The 9,155-nt window shown below is 32.9% G+C and overlaps 1 protein-coding gene across 5 annotated transcripts in view; it reads left to right on the top strand.

The window, feature by feature from the left end:
* The window catches only part of LOC107993750 (ankyrin repeat and SAM domain-containing protein 1A), a 71,034-nt gene that overhangs the window by 49,004 nt on the left and 12,875 nt on the right, over window positions 1-9,155 (top strand). The gene's annotated exons all lie outside the window — the stretch shown is intronic.

Here is a 9,155-nt window from a genome sequence, read left to right as displayed (position 1 = left end):
TACAATTTACAAGCAAGTTTCTTTTTTAACCGGTTTTTATAATTTCCACCTGTCTCATTTTCTTTTCTTCCGTCTTATACTGAGAAAGGATAGTTATCTCGAATATAATTGAGGCAGTATATGTTCTTTTACCTAGTAGTACCGCGTTCTTTCGTCGAAAGGCATTCTTCTAGAGAAAACATTGTCAAAGAAAGTTAGAAATATTTTCTTCGCGTTGAATTATGTATATTATGTTAAATTATTAAGAATAATTTAGGCCACGATTAGAATTTCATAAAATTGATTAGTGATTAAAGTACATAACCTAATCATGTTATAAATATTAATATGATTTAAATAAAAATTTCATCTTACATGTTCATATTTCTAATATATTTTTTTTTATTTGATAAGATATTATAATTGCTAATTGATTTTATTATTCTATATCATGATTCATAATATACTACTAATCTATTGATTATTCTGATACGGAACATTAGAAACTCATTAGGAACATGCTATAAGGTTATGTGTCTCATGAAATTCGTGTTGTTCGACCAGTTTATTTCTATCTTGCAATTCTGATATTTTTAGGTACGATTCTATGTTTGACTGTGACTCTTGCCTCATGTGTTATGTTATAATCCAGCCTCGAAATATAGCGTACATCTGGGCAAATATACAGTTCGATTTCACGAGCGCATCCGACGAATAACAATTGACTGGCAATCGAGACGGTCTGCTTTGTTCCGTTTTTAACTTCTCAACGAAGGAAAGATAACATCCTTTGAAAGAAACGTGTTTATATGATTTTCTTCGTTCTACGATTTGTGTTCAGGATATCTTTATTGAAATTTCATAATTTTTTTATATTTAAATTTTGTTGGATTTAAATTGCATGCGTTTTTAGAGGTTATGGAGAATACAGAAAGAAGAAAGGAGATATTTTTTGATCAAGGTATACTATGTGAGGTTATGTTTATTATGTATTAGAAAACATATAGTTGATATAAATTATTAGATTGAAATTAATATTTTTGTAATTAGCACAATGCTTTAAAATTTCATTAAAATTTATTTTTTATTTCATCGTAATATTTTTAAAAAAAAAATGTTGGGAAATATTGTAATGAAATTTTAAAAGAAATTTCTGTTTACCATTGTAAATCAATATCCATCTCCAGATATTGATTTATTAAAATCTGATATCTGAAAGTGTTTATGAAACCTTTTCACAACAAGCTATGAGTTAACATAATAGAATGGATTGTATATAAATACGGTTGTAAATCAGCCAGATAACAGATATTTCTACAATACATGTTTTACAATAACCATATACTCTATCACACGTTTACTGCATACATTTTAACCGAAGATAACTCTTACAATACTTTTGCAATTGTCAAATGCGTAAAAATAAAAGCCATAAAAATTATTCGAAAAGATTTAAAAACATTTCGTACAAAAATATGCAAATGTAGTTGTAGGAATAAATTATGTGTAAAATCGACATTATCGTACAACATTAGGTAATGAAAAATAGACTTGCGTGTTAATTACACATAATTATAATAATAATAAGCAATAGCGATGTTAAGGCAATAATTTTATCTTTAATACCAGTCTTCGTCAATATTTTCTTCCATATAAACGCGAAAATGAGCGAACGATAAGCGAACGAAACTGTTCAAGGTTCCGGTTAAGTCCGCGCATCAATCGTTCGACTGGTTGCAATAATTCTGCCCCCTTATTCGCTGGCTCTGATCGTTTTCTCGGGACGATGGCCTTCCTCGAAGTGATTTCGCGCGATTATGCTTTTCAATGCCGCCAGTATTTAATTATGCGCTCGAGCGGCCGCGATTTGTCGAGAGAGGTCGAAGTGTTCACAGTGCTCGTATTACCACGTAAATGCCCGTGAATTCTCGGCATGTTAATGTTAATATACCTTGCCCCATAAATGCTTTCAGTCTATAGCGATAACGATTGCATTTCATGGAGACAAACAGAGATAAACCGAGAATTTCCCTGGAACGTTATTCCCTAGAACGGATTAAAATGATAGGGAATGGAAGAAATAAGCCTCTCTATTTCTTATGCATTTAAATATATATTATTATTAAGTATTAATATATTAATTATTTAATTTTTACACATTTTTTTAATAAATTAATAATGTCAATATAATAATATGATATAGATTCATTTATTCTTAAAATCATGTTCAGAAATCTGTTACAGCGATCTTGAAAATGTTTTTGAAATTAGAAATCTGAATAAATTTTATCATTTAATATTTGATTAATTTTGTTCTTTTTATAAATCTCTAAGAATTTCTTTTTTATCAAATTATTTAATTTTTTCTTGAATTTATCTTATCTTTAAGAGGAAAATCTTAATTTTATATTTTTAGATTTTAATTATATATTTGAATGTCATTATAGATGACATATATTGAAAATAAATGGATTAAATTTTATGAAAGAGAATTATATTGAAATTTATTGATATTATCTATATTTTTCCACAAATTATCTATGTAATTTAAATATGTTTAAATAAATATCGATATATTAAGATACGAATCATGTATGCATACATTAATACAAATTTATCAGTATAGTTTACATGAATTAAAAATGTTAATTATACATAGATATATTGGATGCATAATTATCTAAAAATTAAGAACATGGATTTCAATTCCCCAATATAATTGTATTCAATGTTTCTCTTCGACAAATCGTGAATTCTTAAAGAAAGAAGAAAATTTCCCAATGAATTTTTTTTTCCTTCCATCGTTTGGTGAATTTAATTTGTTCACTAAAAATATCTGATGTCGATTGCGAACGATTTAACGCATTATTAAGAATTCCTTTCAACGATCTGGTTGGAATCATTTTAAACGGGACCCCGTTTCCTGACCCATTGAGCGCTACAATCAAGTTTAATTAGCGGTATTATGAGTCAACTGGAATCATTATCGTGTCCAAATACGTCGCAATTTGTATAGTTATTTAGAAATCGATGACCTGAAAACTATGTTTCCTCAACTAAGTTGTATGCTCCATGAATTGTAAAATATCTTAATATATCGATGGCTCATTATTTTGTGGATTCGGAATATAATTGAATAAATTTCAATAATTTTATTGGTTTGTAATTTAAGGATTATTATTCAATATGCGTGCATGCTTCTTTTAATTTGAACAAAATGGATAGTATTTCATCAATGTTTTCTTCTTTTTTTTTTAATAATTATAAATTTATTCTCTCATGTCATGCGTATCCTGTCCTATAAATCTTCAAACTCGTTTCTCTCATCTTAGAAAACCTGTCCTGTAACTTTGATTTTTAAGTGATAAGCGATACCTTGCTTCGTTTTACAAATTTATCAGTGTACAAAATGGAATGTCTAAATTAAGCTATAATTTATAAATATTAAAACTCGATTATATATAGTTTTATGAATATCAATATTTTTTTAAATATTCGAAAAGATGGAAAGGATGAAATAATCTCGAATTCAAATAATAATAATTATGATAATAATATAAAATTGATATTAAAATTATTTTTTGTTGTTAGATTAAAAAAAAAAACAAAGAAAAAATGGAAAACGTAAGGTAATATACATTTTCAGTAATTTTTATTTTATTATCTCAAATATCGGAACTCACGGCACGACGATTATGTAACCTTCGACTCTCCTAACAATAAGTTCATAGAACTGTCACTTCCCTACCAAAAGTCTTACGAAGCATTTATCTCTTTCAATTCCCTCCTTCTTCTCCACACTCGTATACCAAAAATATTGACCCATTTCCACCTTACGAGCAACAATCGACCATCTAAAAATAGTCACACTATTCAGTAGAAGTATCCATATCTCACTTCTGTGTCGCCACGAAATTTCAAAGGCCGGAACGAATTCCAGGCAGACAATGTACACTATACGCCTACACGATACACGATACAAACGATGTTGATACATTGGTGAACGATTTTTTTCACAATAAATTCTAAAACAAACGTAATCAAAGTCGATGCGCTAAGAATATCCTATAATTTAAAATAATTAATCTCGATCAACATTTTTTCCTCTTTTCTTTTCATATGAAAATTTATTTTAATACTTCAAAAATGGATTCTTCTATATTATATACATTCTATATATATCGATCGACAGTAAATGAATCCCAATTTTCACATTTGTTTCCATCGTTCGAAGAATATATTAACGTAGCATTCGAGGCTTTCGACGAATAAATATATGGATCGTAAGCAGCTACTGGTCTTACAAATTACGTACGAGCATTTATCGTCCAGTCTGTATCTAAACCTTGTACGAGCAGCAGCCTATTTATCTCGTTAAGCGACGAATGCTCTTTCGAATAATGGGGCGACTATCGTTCCCCAACAATGGGCCGACAATAAAAAAATAAAAAAGAAGAAGAAAAAAAAGGAAACGGGAGAAACGACTGGTTTCTATGATCGCTCGGTATATTTGTCACTCGTTGAAAATGGAGCTTGGCTCGCCAATTATGTTCAATTGATCGTAGGTGCGATGCATTCTTCACGGCGAATTGTGTGGCCGTCGTCTGATCGTTGCTCGCTTGATGGATGCGGTAATTTGCAGATGATGCAATTGTTCTTATTGTGGAAATGGTAATTCGCGGGAAAAGATAGAGGTTATCTTACGGGTGACGTGAGCCGAGGTCTTTCGAGAAATCTTTCCTTCTGCTTTCGAATATGTGATAAATAATATCCAATATTTATTGATAGAAATTCGAAATTTCCCAATTTTTCCTCCCTTTTTCTCTTCAATTCTTCGATTTTAAAACGATTCACATTAATGTTGAAAGTAATCATTTTAGAGTCGCTATTTTTATTAATTTTTAAAAATAGAACGAAATTTTTTATTCGACTCGTTATCAGATATGCATCCTCTCTAAAATTACTACTGCCTTCAGGATTTATCCTTTTGGAAAAGAATTTCATCAAGCATTGTCATCAAAAATTATCATTATATTGCGTAATATATTTACAGCAAAAGATGGATAACTGTACGATCTACGAGTCATTCTCGATGAGGATAAGCATTATTACGAATCTCATGAATATATTTTGTTTTAATTCTCTTTCGTTATCCTGTTCTATATCCGATATAAAATACAAAAACAATTTTTTTTCGAATTCTGATAAACCATTAAATTTCAATTCCATTGTTTCATAAATTTTCCCGTAAGTTCATCAAATTTTCGTCGTATAAATATATATTACACGCATCATTGTCGTAGAAATAAACGATCTTGATGAACTTTTTCCACAAAAATCTCGATGATGGTTTCAAAGCAGATGCGACAACCCCAACGGCGCGTGGTTTACGAGCGGTTTAATGGTCGGCCATTTTTAATATACATACGGGATTCTGCGTTTCTGTGAAATCCACACGCAGTTATTTACGCAAGGATTGCTTTAATGTTTACGAGTAACGTCGTGAATTTTTCAGCTTTAATGGATCACTGCCGAGAATCTAGAAATAAGGAGCTAAGATGGGCGGAAGTTATTCCTCCGTTTCGAGATTGCAGCGATAACTTTTTTTCGAAACGATCCACTATCGTCTCTGATTCGAGCAAAAGTCAAAAGATCGTATTTAATGAATTATTCCATTCCATGATGGATTCTTTTATAATTTCTCAATTTTCGTTAAATTCTTTCTTATTTTTATAAAACTTGTTTCTGTTCGAAGGGGAAAAAAGTAATAAATGTTTGTTTAAATCGTATCCTTTCTATAAAATTTGATGAAAATTCGCATGTGTAGGGGATAAAGTTAAGAAAATTTGACTCGCTTAAAAAAAGTGAAATTAATTTAAAATTAGGATTTGGGTTATATAAATCCAGATACAATACAATGGATCGTTCAAAAAGCGAAATAACAAAAAATTGTTTGTAATATTTTATTATATTGCTAGTTTCAAAGTTTAAATTTTTTAATTTAATTCTGTTTCATTCAATTTCATCGTGCCTTTCATCGCGCATGAAAAATACGTAAATATGTAACGTAAAGGTAATTTTTAACGCTTCATTTATTATAACAGTTTCAAAGAGATATTCATGAATCGTGAAAAATTGTCAATCGTCAATATTTGTGATTCAAATAACTCTGTCGCACGATACGATACACAAAAGGAGGCATTGATGTATGAATTCTGGAAAAAAATATACTATCAATCTCTTTATACCGATCACAATGAATATTCGAAATATATATACGTATATATTTTTGCTTGAAAAACGAATACCTACGATTTCACGTTGATTTGAAGAAATAACACGGTTGTTCACCTGCTTCAAAAGACACGTTATAATAGACACGATTGTTCCCCCAATATCTTGTAACCGATCGAAATCGCATTATGGAATAACGTATCTTTGTGGTAATTTCGAAAAAAGTGTTCCCTTTATTCACTGACAATTCCTCGAATCGACAAACACACGGTGAAACGCGATTGAACGACGAAAAAGACCCCGTCGTCCCCGTGGAACACATTCGATACACAGAACGAATCCAATCGCGTCACATATACACGCGTAGATACCGTTCTACACATACGCGTCATCGTTGCAAGAAATGAAATTCTCTCTCTGTTGGAGAAGCGTCTCCGTGTTCGAAATAAAAATTTTCTTGCAAAAAGAAGAAAAGGAGAAAAAAGGGAAAAAAGACCAGTACTCGAGGAAAAACAAAACGCTCTGAAAAAGGGAAAAAAATCTCGAAGAAAGAAGAGAAAGAAAAAAAATGACAAACGAAAGAACAAGAGAAAGAGAAAGAAAACGAGATAAGAGGAGGTAAAGAGGAGGAGACAAAGCAAGAAAGAGACACATTTGGCGCGGTATTACATAGTTTCTCACGGTGGTGGAAGAGGCGTGCAAACCTCGAGAATAAAGGCGAAAGAAAAAGCGCATAATGTCGCGGCTCTTCCCAATTACTGCGATTAAACGGATTCTCTCACAAGGGAAACTATTACGCCGTGAAAGCCGGCGGTTGCTTGTGCGACGACTGGCGAAGAATGGCAACCGTGGAAAGGAAAAAAGTCTCGCGGGAGGAGTGTCACGTTGAGCGACATAGATAATGGTAGTTCTGTGGAGGTGGAAAGAAAAAAGAAAGGAAGAGGGGGAAAAAATGGGGAAAAAAAAAAAGAAAAGAAAAGAAAAAAATTCAGTGTAGGAGAAGCTACACACGAAAGGATGGGTGGATGGTTGGACTAAGGTTGTGGAATGGAAGGAAAGGGAAAGGCAGGCAGATAGAGAAGGTGGAGGAAAGGGAACGACGATGAGGATTTATGTAATTTGTGTATATGACTTGAATAACTGCCTACATAATATAACGGGTGGTGGCTGGAGTGCGCGCGAGCAGGCGACGCCCTTCATCATGGAGCTTTAATTAAAATTACGTACGTTTGCTGCTTGTAACGTGCGCTCTCCTTCTCTCTCTCTCTCTTTTTTACCCTTATGCCCATATACACTCTCAGGTCTACTCAGGTACACCTCTTTCTCTTTTTTTCCATTTTTCTTCTTCGTTTTTTTTTATCACTCTCCGTCTTCGTCTATTTAATATTTTTATGAGCTTTTCACGACGTCCGCACGTGTACTAGCTTAAGTACGTACGTATGTACGCGCTCTCTCTCTTTCTCTCTCTCTCTCTCCCTTTCTCTGTTTCGAGCGTGCGCCTGCGGAAAAAGGATACACACAGCGTCTTTGAAAGGCGTTCATAGCCGCTGCTTAAAGTGGTATTTTTTTCGTCTCTCTCTTCATAGTGGCTGGTTGCCTGTGTCACCCCATCTCACGTTCTTCCCTTCGTTTTCTTTTCTTCGCCGTCTATGAGGTTTCACGAGCCTTTCTGAGCCGGCCCATTCGTACGTGCGTAGATGGCGCGAATTCTCATTTGTGAAAATTCGTATGAAAGAATTTCCATGGGTAACGCGGCGGTGTTTCCAAGGCGTCGATTGTAACGGCGTTGGAGAAGAAAGGGGGAGGGGCGTGACGCCGTTTCAACCCCTCGTACTAGTAGATTTGACACTGTGAAAACAGCGAGCAACGTTGTTGAAGAAACGTTGTTGCGGCTCAATTTGAAGGATTATTTGCATCTGATCCAGGAGTATGATATTAAATATTTATTTTTGCTTTTAATATTAATTTTAAATATTTGGAACGCGTTTCAGATTTAGAAAAATTCGTGGGAAATACCCCTTTTGAGTTTTTTTAGATTTTCAAAACGCGGGATCCCAAAAGCGAAAAATTTCCTCATTATGCTCACGTTTATCTGAATTTGAAACGTTTTTTTAAATCAATAAAAATTAAAACGCTGAAAAGCTCTTCCGTATATCGCTCGCGACAGGAAACATCGATTTCGCAATAATCTTCCCCGATTCGAATTTTTTTTTTGTCCGATTGGCGGTGTGTCGTACACGGTCCGGGTCCACGGTTTGTCCAATGTTTGTCCACTCTCTTCAATCACTGCGAATGTAACGTTCGCAACAAGTGCACGCGCAAATGATTTTTTTTTTTTTTTTATGGTACTTTGACCGGCAAACGTTTTATCCGCGTTCTTTATTTACTCGAGACCTGAATTTATTTGCCGGCCACGATGTTGGGACGTGTGACCAGCAATGTTTTGAATATCTAACGCGACGATATCGTCATCTCTCTTTTCGTTTCTTTTTTTTTTTTTATAAACGTATGAGAATAATTCAACCAATGATATCTTTCTAGAAACAAATTATTTTCTTAATGGAAATGCGTACATAGGAAATTATTGTGTAAAAATATTATTTTTTTTCTCTCTCAATTGTGAATTTTAATCAAATCTCGACCAAATCGATTAATTAACAGTTAAAAATATACGATTCTATTTGGAAAAAAAAACAAATTTGACCTTTATATACGTTTTTTACCAAAAAATTAACAACGTCCCCTTTTATAAAAACCTGGTTAACCTTTATCTGAAACATTTTTTTATATATTGCCAATAGTTTCGAAAATATTGGGGATTGCTTCACGTTCGCCAACTTCGTCGGAAACGTGATAAATGTTTTTTTTAACACGTTATTTCTTAGATCCTTGAATAACACCTGTGATCAAAGCGATCTATAAAATATATACGCAGAATGTAC

This window comes from Apis cerana, linkage group LG6 (assembly GCF_029169275.1).
Source record: "Apis cerana isolate GH-2021 linkage group LG6, AcerK_1.0, whole genome shotgun sequence".
In the NCBI taxonomy this organism is placed as follows: domain Eukaryota; kingdom Metazoa; phylum Arthropoda; class Insecta; order Hymenoptera; family Apidae; genus Apis; species Apis cerana.
This window is presented reverse-complemented; position numbering and strand designations above follow the sequence as displayed.